Source organism: Cervus elaphus, chromosome 9 (genome assembly GCF_910594005.1).
Source record: "Cervus elaphus chromosome 9, mCerEla1.1, whole genome shotgun sequence".
Taxonomy (NCBI): Eukaryota; Metazoa; Chordata; class Mammalia; order Artiodactyla; family Cervidae; genus Cervus; species Cervus elaphus.
This window is the reverse complement of record NC_057823.1, coordinates 44,433,206-44,444,692: the sequence shown is the minus strand read 5'-3', so window position 1 is coordinate 44,444,692 and position 11,487 is coordinate 44,433,206. Positions and strand designations below refer to the sequence as shown.

Genomic DNA, 11,487 nt, shown 5'->3' with positions numbered 1-11,487 from the left:
TGTTCAAATGCTTAGACACATCTGTTCTTACTTTATACACTTTCTAATGTTAATTGTGCTTACATTAAATTTGGACAATTATGAGGTTTTAATACACTGTTAGAGTCACTTTGATCTTTTTTAGAATTTTTAAAACTATTTTCATGAGTTCAACTTGTTTACAAGATGAGTACATGTCCTCTTGTAACCCCAGCAGGAGTATGTCTAGGAATTTGAAGGGTTATACAGGTATCAAGGAGAAGGGTTGTATACAGCTCAGAGAGTCTTAAAAGAAAAAGTTCCTAAGCCTGAGAGAAAGGAGCCCTAAAGTTTCTCTGTGCCAATCATGCACATAAATATTATAACTAAAGTTTTAGGTAATATGAATTTTACAATATCAGGAACCCTGTGAGTTCATGTAAAAATACCTTTTTCACTTATTGACACTTGGTATGAATTTATTGCACTGAAACCATGTAGACATAGTGAGTTTATTTGCCAGAGTATAAAGAAGGGTTGATTAGATCAAAAGCTTAAAATAACCTTAAATGTACATAACACAAAACACAGTCCTAATGACCAGTTTATTTGTATGTTTATAATGTCCAAAGCCAGAAGCTTTGATTAAGCAGGAGCATTAAAATTTTTTTTAAATCCTTGTATAAATTAAATTAATACTATTTTTCATGAGCAAATAAAGAGTATATTATATGACCTGGAAATAAATGTAAATTATTCCTCAAAAATATTGCTAAGAAAATCATTGAAAAGATAAAAATGGAAATATCATTTTCTAAAAACAGCAAAAACCTGAAAATGTGCAAGTGGTGACTGTGATTTCTCAACCCAATAACAAACATTATCATTCTAAAGAAAAAACTGTAATGATCAAAAATTGTTCTTAATGTAAGAAAATATATTTCAAACATTAATGATAATGAGTCACATTTAAAAACTTACACTCTGGTTTCTAAAGTACATTATATCATGATTCAGGGTTACCGAAAAAATATGTTAAGAATTGATGCAGATCATCATGGATAAACAATTTTATGCTTGCCATTTTTGTTATAAATTATTTTAAACAAACTTTAAAAAACTGTTTCAGCACTGACTCTTTTTTTTTTTTTTTTAACAAATCTCCTCCCTTTGTGTTGTCATTGCAGAGAGTCATGTGGGGAAGGAATGAGACAGAATCCACAGATTTCATCCTCCTGGGATTCTTCCCTGAATTTAGATACATCACAGCTTTGGTTTCCATTGTTCTTCTTATCTACATGGCTGCCTTCATTGGCAACACTCTTCTGGTCCTCCTCATTTGGTTGGATTCCTGGCTCCATACCCCCATGTACTTCCTGCTCAGTCAGCTCTCCTTAATGGATTTGACTTTGACCTCTAGCATCATACCGAAGATGGTGGCCAACTTCTTCTCTGGATGGCAAAGCATCTCATTCTTGGCTTGTGGGACTCAAAATATTTTTCTCGCTGACAGTAGCCATTGGAGAATGCATCCTTATAACTGTCATGTGTTTTGATCGCTATGTGGCTATCTGCAATCCCCTGCGGTACCCTGTCATCATGAGTCCTAGGATGTGCTGGCAGATGGCTGCCATGGCTTGGGCTGGAGGTGCCCTTACTTCCTTTGGCCACACTGCTTTCACCTTACATTTTCACATCTGCAGCCCCAGAGAGATTCCTCACTTCTTCTGTGAAGTCATGGCTGTTCTTAGGATTGTCTGTGAGGGCATCTCAACCTATGAGAAGGCTGTAGTGGTGACCAGCATCCTAGTCCTGCTGCTGCCCTTATCTCTCATCTTGTCCTCCTATGTTCTCATCTTCCTTGCTGTACTCTGAATGAACTCCCCAGAAGGCAGGAACAAGACTCTGGCCACTTGCTCCTCTCATCTCTGTGTGGTGGGTCTCTATTTTGGTCCAGGTATGTGCATCTACATGAGGCCTGGTTCTGCCAAGACTCCAAAGTTGAACAAGGGTCTCTTTCTCTTTGGGACTGTCCTTACCCCTCTCCTGAACCCTCTTGCATACAGTCTCAGAAACAAAGAAGTTCTATGTTCACTAAAAAAGTTGATGGGGCGGTTTCAGTCCACCAGATAGAGGGCAGAGTTTTCCTTTTAGCTGCAAACAATCTCAGTGATGCACCTGCAAAGAGGCATTTTTTAAATTAAAATATAATCCCTGTAAGAATTATATTTTATAATACCTGAAAATGTCAACCAGTTTTTAAGAGCTGCTTCCCTCAACCTGACTTCATCTAGAAGAAAAAAAAAATGTTTGATATCCTTTCCTTTCTCCATCTTGGAATTTCTGTTCAATTGTCCTAGATGATACATTGATGAGGGAAAAGATATTATGCTCATCAGTCCTCTACACCATTCATACTTGATAGCCTTGTGTACCGTAATATTTGCCAAGTTTCTTGTTGTTTCATGAGAGAAAGGTCAATATCTGCACCTGTAGAATGAAGAATATTGTCAAGCACACAGGTGGTGCTCAAAATCATTCACTTGTTAAATTAATGAGCATTATAAAGTTTGAAGTGTTGTTTTGTTCCACAAAACAGGAATGTAGTACCTCTAAATCCTATGAAAATGCAAAGTCTTCAATCCATGTCACTGTTTACAGAGTAGTTCTTTGATCATCTGCTTTAGAATCACTTATTGCCTTTATTAATAGTACCCATAAAGTTCAGTTCTGTGTCCATCTCAGACCAGCAGAATTAGAATATACTATGTGAGCCTCAGGAATCTGAGTGGAAGACCTTCTTCCAGTGATTCATGTACCAGTGGGTAGGAGCCACTGATCTATTTAATGACTTAGATTCCTAGAGCATCATTACAAAATGATTTTTCAGTCTTAAAGTTTCCTGATCTGTTTATAATGAAGCATAGGATGAGTTAAATAGATGGCAAAAACTGTTATTTAAAAAAAATAGTAGAGGCTTCCCTGGTGATTCAGTGGTAAAGAATCCAGCTGCCAATGCAGGAGACATGGATTTGATCCCTGATCTGGGAAGATCCTACATGCTGCAGAGCAATTAAGCCTGTGAGCCACAGTCATTGAGGCTCTGGTCTAGAGCATGGAAACCACAACTGCTGAGCCCATGCACCACAGCTCCTGAAGCCCATGTGCCCTAGATCCCATGCTGCACAACAAGAAAAGCCACTACGGTGAGAAGCCTGTGCACTACGAGGAAGAGTAACCCCTGCATGCTGCAACTAGAGAAGCCTGCATAGCAATGGAGACCCAGCACAACCAAATAAATTAATTTATTAGCATAGAATAAATTAATAGTGTAGAAACTATTTCTAGCATCTTTTCTGACCACAACAGCTTGAAACCAGAAATTTACCACAGGAAAAAAAATGAGGAAAAAATAATTACATGGAGACTAAATAACATGCTACGGAATAAATGGTTCAATGAAAACATTAAAAAGAAAAATTTAAAAGAAATTAACAGATACCTTGAGGCAAAAGAAAATGAAGCACAACCATATGAAATCTATGGGATGCAGCAAAACCGTTTCTTGGTAGTTCATAGCAATAAAGGCCTTCCTCAAAAAACAAAACAAAACCAAAAGCCAAAAGAAACTCAAACTACCAAACAGACCACTTAAAATAATTAGATAAAGAACAAACAAAACTCAATGTCATCTAAAGGCAGGAAATAACAAAGATCAGGGAGGAAATAAATATATTTTAAAAGAAAAAACAACAGGACAAAAATACAATAAAACCAAGAGCTGATTATTTGAAAGGATTAACAAAATTGACAAAACTCTGCCTAGGTTCACCACGAAGGAAAGAGAACCTCAAAAAATAGAAACTGAAAAAGGAGAAATCTCAATTGATATCTCAGAAATAAGAAAAGAAAATACTATGAGCAATTATATGACAACAAATTTTTGAAAACCTAGAAGAAATGAACAATAGTCTGAGAACATATAGCCCACCAAATTGAACTGAGAGAAATAAATAATTTAAATAGAACAATCACTAGACATGAAATAGAATCTGTAATTTAAAAAACAGAAAGAAAACCAAAAAAACTCCCTACAAAAAAGTCCAAGACCAGATGACTTCACAGGTGAATTCTAACAAATATACAAGGAAGAGATTATACTAATCATTCTCAAACACTTTCAAACTATTGGAGAGAAAAGATCACTCCCAAAGATATTCTATGAATCTACCATTACCCTGATATGAAAATCAAAGATACCACCAAAACAGAAAATTAAAGGCCATGTCTTCGATGAATATAGGTCCAAGAATTCTCAACAACATATTACCCAACCAAATGCAACAAAACATAACAACAATCATACATAACCAAGTAAAATCAACCAAAAAAATACAAATAAAATATCTAGGAGTCATTGTTGTTTAGTTGCTATGTCATGTTCAGTTCCTTGAAATTGCATGAGCAGCAGGCTTTCCTGTCCTTCACTATCTCCTGGAGTTTGGTCAAACTCACATCCATTGAGTTGGTGATGACATTCAATCACTTCATGCTCTGTCATCCCCTTCTCCTCCTGCCCTCAGTCTTTCCCAGCATTAGGGTCTTTTCCAATGAGTCAGTTCTTTGCATCAGGTGGTCAAAGTACTGGAGCTTCAGCTTCAGAATCAGTCCTTTCAATGAATATTCAAGGTTGATTTTATTTTAGGATTGGCTGGTTTTATCTCCTTGCTGTCCAAGAGACTCTCAAGAGTCTTCTCCAGAACTACAATTTGAAAGCATCAGTCTTAAGATTAAGCATTCATCCTTTTTATGATCCAACTCACATCTGTATGTGACTACTGGAAAAACCATAGTTTTGAAATATATGCATCTTTGTCAGCAAAGTGATGTCTTTGCTTTTTAATATGCTGTCTAGGTTTCTCATAAGTTTTCTTCCAAGGAGCCAACTGTCTTTTAATTTCATGGCCGTGGTCACCATCTGTAGTGATTTGGAGCCCAAGAAAATAAAATCTGTCACTGTTTCCATTTTTCCTATCTATTTGTCAAGAAGTGATGGGACTGGATGCTGTGATTTTAGTTTTTTGAATACTGAGTTTTAAGCCAGCTTTTTCACTGTCCCCTTTCACTTGCAGCAAGAGGCTCTTTAGTTCCTCTTCAGTTTTTGCCATTAGGGTGGTATCATCTGCATATCTGAAGTTGTTCACATTTTTTGGCAATCTTAATTCAGCTTGTGATTCAACCAGCCTGGCATTTTGCATGATGTACTCTGCATATAAGTTAAATACACAGGGTCAGGGTACTCCTTCCCCAGTTTTGAACCAATTTGTTGTTCCATGTCCAGTGCTAACTGTTTCTTCTTGACCTGAATACAGGTTTCTCAGGAGGCAGGTAAGGTGGTCTGGTATTCCCATCTCTAAGAATTTTCCACGGTTTGTTGTCATACGCACAGTCAAAGTCTTTACCATAGTCAATGAAGCAAAGTGTATGTTTTTTTCGGGAATTCCCTTGTTTTTTCTATGATCCAGCAGATATTGGCAATTTGATCTCTGGTTCCTCTGCCTTTTCTAAATCCAACTTATACATCTGGAATTTCTCAGTGCACATACTGTTGAAATCTAGCTTGAAGGATTTTGAGCATTACTTCGCTAGCACATGAAAAGAATGCTATTGTATGGTAGTTTGAACATTCTGAGGCATTGTCCTTCTTTGGAATTGTAATGAAAACTGACATTTTCCAGTCATGTGGCCATTGCTGAGTTATCCAAATTTGCTAATATATTGAATAGAGCACTATAACAGCGTCATCTTTTAGGATTTGAAATAGGTCAACGGGAATTCCAACACCACCAATGACTTTGTTCATAGTAATGCTTCCTAAGGCCCACTTGACTTCATACTCCAGGATATCTGGCTCTAGGTGAGTGACCACATCATCAAAGTTATCTAGACCATTAAGAGCTCTTTTTGTGTAGTTCTTCTGTGTATTATTGCCACCTCTTCTTAATCACTGCTGTTTCTGTTAGGTCATTGCAATTTCTGTCCTTTTTTGTGCCCATCTTTGCAAGAAATATTCCCTTGGTATCTGTAATTTTCCTGAAGCGACCTCTAGTCTCTCTCATTGTTTGCCACTGTTTCTTTGCATTGTTCACATAAGAAGGCTTTCTTATCTCTCTTTGCTATTCACTGGAACTCTGCATTCAGTTGGGTATAAGCTCCCTTTCTCCTTTGCCTTTTGCTTCTCTTCATTTCTCAGCTATTTGTAAGCCCTCCTCAGACAACCATTTTTCCTTCTTGCATTTCTTTTTCTTTGGGATTGTTTTGGTCACTGCCTCCTGTACAATGTCACGGACCTCTGTCCATAGTTCTTCAGACACTCTGTCTATCAGACCTAATCCCTTGAATCTGTCACCTCCACTGTATAATCAATTGTAAGGAATTTGATTTAGGCCATACCTGAATGGCATCGTGGTTTTCCATACTTTCTTCAATTTAAGTCTGAATTTTGCAATAAGGAGCTTGTTATTTGAGTCACAAGTGTCAGATTTTTGGCTTCCCTGTTAGCTCAGTTGGTAAAGAATTCCCCTGCAGTGCAAGAGATCCCGGTTCAATTCCTGGGTTGGGAAGATCCCCTGGAGAAGGGATTGGCTACCCACCCCATTATTCTTGGGCTTCCCTTATGGCTCAGCTGGTAAAGAATCCGCCTACAGTGCGGGAGACCTGGGTTCGATCCCTGGGTTGGGAAGGTTCCCTGGAGAAGGGAAAGGCTACCCAGTCCAGTATTCTGGCCTGGAGAATTCCATGGACTATGCAGTGCATGGACTATGCAGTCCATGGAGTCACAAAGAGTCAGACATGACTGAGTGACTTTAAATGTAAATGTAATATATCGGAGTCACAGTCAGCTCCACATTTTGTTTTTGCTGACTGTATAGAGCCTCCCCATCTTTGGCTCAAAGAATATAATCAACCTGACTGTGGTGCTGAACTGTGTGTATTATGGCGATGAACGTGCGTAGATTCATCTTTTGCGTTGTTGGAAGAGGGTGTTTGCTATGACCAGTGTGTTCTCTTGACAAGCTTCTGTTAGCCTTTACCCTACTTCATTTTGTACTTCAAGGCCAAATTTGAGTGTTACTCCAGGTATCTCCTGACTTCCTACTTTTGCCTTCCAATATCCTACGATGAAAGGGACATCTTTTTTTGGTGTTAGGTCTTGGAGGTCTCCATAGAACTGTTTGACTTTAGCTTCTTCAGCTTCTTTGGGCATATACTTGGTTTACTGTGATGTTAAATGGTTTACCTTGGAAATAAACTGAGATCATTCTCTCATTTTTTTGAGCCTGCACCCACTGAGATTGCACCAAGTACTGCATTTTAGACTCTTCTACTGACTATGAGGGTACTCTATTTCTTCTAAAGGATATGTGTAAAAAATCTTATATGCTATGGACTATAAAACATTAAAAAAGAAAATAAAGCAGATTCAAAGAAATGGAAATATATCTGATGCTCTTGGATTGGAAAAAATTAATATTGTTAAATGGCAATGCTACCCAAAGCAATGTACAGATAATGCAATTTCTACCCAATTGCTCATGATATTTTTTCACAGAACTAGATAAAAAAAATCTATTTTTTATATGTATTTTATATGGAATTATAAAAGACCCAGAATTGACAAATCAATCCTGAGGGGGAAAAATCCCAAAGCATGAGGCATAACCTTCCCAGATTTCAGAAAATATTACAAACTTGCACTAGTCAAAAATCTTATGGTATTGGTAGAAAAGCAGACATATATATAAATGGAACAGAATAGAGACCCCAGAAATAAACTCACATACTTAAGATCAATTAATCTTCAACAAAGAAGTCAAGAATATAAAATGAGAAAAAAATCCCTTCAGCAAGTGAAGGTGAGAAAGTTAATCATTGAAATTAGGACACACCCTCACACCATGCATGAAAATAAATTCATGATGGCTTAAAGATTTAATCTAAAGGTTTGACACTAGAAAACTAGAAGAGAGCATAGGCAAAACATTCTGTGCCATAAATCACACCAATGTTTTCTTAGATCACTCTCCCAAGGCAATAGAAATGGAAAAAATATAAACAGATGGGACCTAATCAAACTTACTGGTCAGGTCATAGACTTGGATTACCATGATAGTGAATGGTTTGCCTTCAAAACGAACAGAGCTCATTCTGTCATTTTTGAGATTGCATCCAAGTACTGCATTTCAGACTTTTTTGTTGACTATGATGGCTATTCTATTTCTTCTAAGGGATTCCTGCCCACAGTAGTAGATATAATGGTCATCTGAGTTAAATTCACCCATTCCAGTCTATTTTAGTTCACTGATTCCTAAAATGTTGATATTTACTCTTGCCATCTCCTGTTTGACCACTTCCAATTTACCATGATTCGTGGACCTAACATTCCAGGTTCCTATGCAATATTGCTCTTTACAGCTTCGGACTTTACTTCCATCACCAGTCACATCCACAACTGGGTATTGTTTTTGCTTTGGCTCCATGTCTTCATTCTTTCTGGAGTTACTACTCCACTTTTCCCCCGTAGCATATTGGGCACCTACCGACCTGGGGAGCTCATCTTTCAGTGTCATATCTTTTTCCCTTTTCATACTGTTCATGGGGTTCTCAGTCATGTCTGACTCTTTGCAACCCCATGGACTATGCAGCCCATGGAATTCTCCAGGCCAGAATACTGGAGTGGGTAGCCTTTCCCTTCTCCAGGGGATCTTCCCAACTCAGGGATCGAACTCAAGTCTCCTGCATTGTAGGCAGATTTTTTTTTCATTTATTTTTATTAGTTGGAGCCTAATTACTTTACAATATTGTAATGGTTTTTGCCATACAATGACATGAATCAGCCATGGATTTACATGTGTTCCCCATTCCGATCCCCCCTCCCGCCTCCCTCCTTATCTGATCCCTCTGGGTCTTCCCAGTGTACCAGCCCTGAGCACTTGTCTCATGCATCCAACCTGGGCTGGTGATCTGTTTCACCCTTGATAGTATACTTGTTTCAGTGCTATTCTCTCAGAACATCCCACCCTCGCCTTCTCCCACAGAGTCCAAAAGTCTGTTCTGTACATCTGTGTCTCTTTTTCTGTTTTGCATATAGGGTTAGATCTGAAAGAGACACATGCACCCCAATGTTCATCGCAGCACTGTTTATAATTGCCAGGACATGGAAGCAACCAAGATGCCCATCAGCAGACAAATGGATAAGGAAGCTATGGTACATATATACAATGGAATATTACTCAGCCATTAAAAAGAATTCATTTGAATCAGTTCTAATGAGATGGATGAAACTGGAGCCCATTATACACAGTGATGTAGGCAGATTTTTTACCAGCTGAGCCACAAGGGAGCCCCATAGATTCAAGGGATTAGATCTGATAGACAGAGTGCCTGAAGAACTATGGACAGAGGTTCATGATATTGTACAGGAGGCAGGGATCAAGACTATCCCCAAGAAAAAGAAACGCAAAAAGGCAAAATGGTTGTTTGAGGAGGTCTTACAAATAACTGAGAAAAGAATAAAAGTGAAAGGCAAAGGAGAAAAGGAAAGATATACCCATTTGAATGCAGAATTCCAAAGAAGAGCAAGGAGAGATAAGAAAGCCTTCTTCAGTGGTCAATGCAAAGAAACAGAGGAAAACAATAGAATGGGAAAGACTAGAGATCTCCTAAAGAAAATTAGAGAAACCAAGGGAACATTTCATGTAAGGATAGGCACAATAAAGGACAGAAGGTATGGATCTAACAGAAGCAGAAGATATTAAGAAGAGGTGGCAAGACACACAGAAGAACTATACAAAAAAGATCTTCATGACCCAGATGACCATGGGATAATTATGGTATGATCACTCATCTACAGCCAGACTTCCTGGAATGTGAAGTCAAGTGGGCCTTAGGAAGCATCCCTATGAACAAAGCTAGTGAAGGTGATAGAATTCCAGTTGAGCTATTTCAAATCTTGAAAGTTGATGCTGTGAAAGTGCTACACTCTATACGTCAGCAAATTTGGAAAACTCAACAGTGGCCACAGGACTGGAAAAGGTCCATTTTCAATCCAATCCCAAAGAAAAACAATGCCAAAGAATGTTCAAACTACCACACAATTGCACTCATCTCACACGCTAGCAAAGTAATGCTCAAAATTCTCCAAGCCAGGAGGCTTCAACAGTATGTGAACCGTGAGCTTCCAGATGTTCAAGCTGGATTTAGAAAAGGCAGAGGAACCAGAGATCAAATTGTCAACATCCCTAGGATCATCAAAAAAGCAAGAGAGTTCCAGAAAAACATCTACTTCTGCTTTATTGACTATGCCAAAGCCTTTGACTGTGTGGATCACAGTGGAAAATTCTTAAAGTGGAAAATTCTTAAAGAGATGGGAATACCAGACCACCTGATCTGCCTCTTGAGAAATCTGTATGCAGGTCAGGATGCAACAGTTAGAACTGGACATGGAACAACAGACTGGTTCCAAATGGGAAAGGAGTATGTCAAGGCTGTATATTGTCACCCTGCTTATTTAACTTATATGCAGAGTATATCATGTGAAATGCCAGGCTGGATAAAGCACAAGCTGGAATCAAGATAGCTGGGAGAAATATCTATCTCAGATATGCAGATGACAGCACCCCTATTGTAGAAAGCAAAGAACTAAAGAGCCTCTTGATGAAAATGAAAGGGGAGAGTGAAAAAGTTGTCTTAAAACTCAGCATTCAGAAAACTAAGATCATGGCATCTGGTCCCATCACTTCATGGCAACTAGATGGGGAAAGAGTGGAAAGAGTGACAGACCTTATTTTTTTGGGCTCCAAAGTCACTGCAGATGGTGGGTGCAGCCATGAAATTAAGACGCTTGCTTCTTGGAAGAAAAGGTATGACCAACCTGGAGGGCATATTAAAAAGCAGAGACATTACTTTGCCAACAATGGTCCATCTAGTCAAAGCTTTACTTTTTCCAGTAGTCATGTATGGATGTGAGAGTTGGATTATAAAGAAAGCTGAGAGCCGAAGAATTGATGCTTTTGAACTGTGGTGTTGGAGAAGACTCTTGAGCATCCCTTGGTCTGCAAGGAGACCCAAACAGTCCATCCTAAAGGAAATCAGTTCTGAATATTCATTGGAAGGATTGATGTTGAAGCTGAAACTCCAATAATTTGGCCCCCTGATGTGAATAGCTGACTCATTGGAAAAGACCCTGATGCTGGGAAAGATTAAGGGTGGATGGCGAAGGAAACGACGGAGGATGAGGTGGTTGGATTGCATCACTGACTCAATGGACATGAGTTTGAGTAGGCTCTGGGAGTTGGTGATGGACTGGGAGGCCTGGTGTGCTGCAGTCCATGGGGTCACAAAGAGTCAGACTTGACTGAATGACTGAACTGAACTGATGGGGTCCTCAAGGCAAGATTACTGAAGTGGTTTGCCATTCCCTTCAACAGTGGACCACATTTTGTTAGAACTCTCCACCATGACCTGTCC

The 11,487-nt window shown here is 38.8% G+C and overlaps 1 protein-coding gene and 1 pseudogene across 1 annotated transcript in view; one reads left to right on the top strand and one right to left on the bottom strand.

Annotated features, from left to right (window-relative positions):
- The first annotated feature begins 955 nt into the window (after positions 1–955).
- Positions 956–2,091, top strand: LOC122700019 (annotated as a pseudogene).
- PGBD2 (piggyBac transposable element derived 2) overlaps positions 1,249–11,487 on the bottom strand; it is a 149,897-nt gene continuing 139,658 nt past the window's right edge. Inside the window, exon 5 of the transcript XR_006342714.1 lies at positions 1,249–2,136. The gene's annotated coding sequence lies outside the window, so the exon portion shown is untranslated. The remainder of the gene's footprint in view (positions 2,137–11,487) is intronic.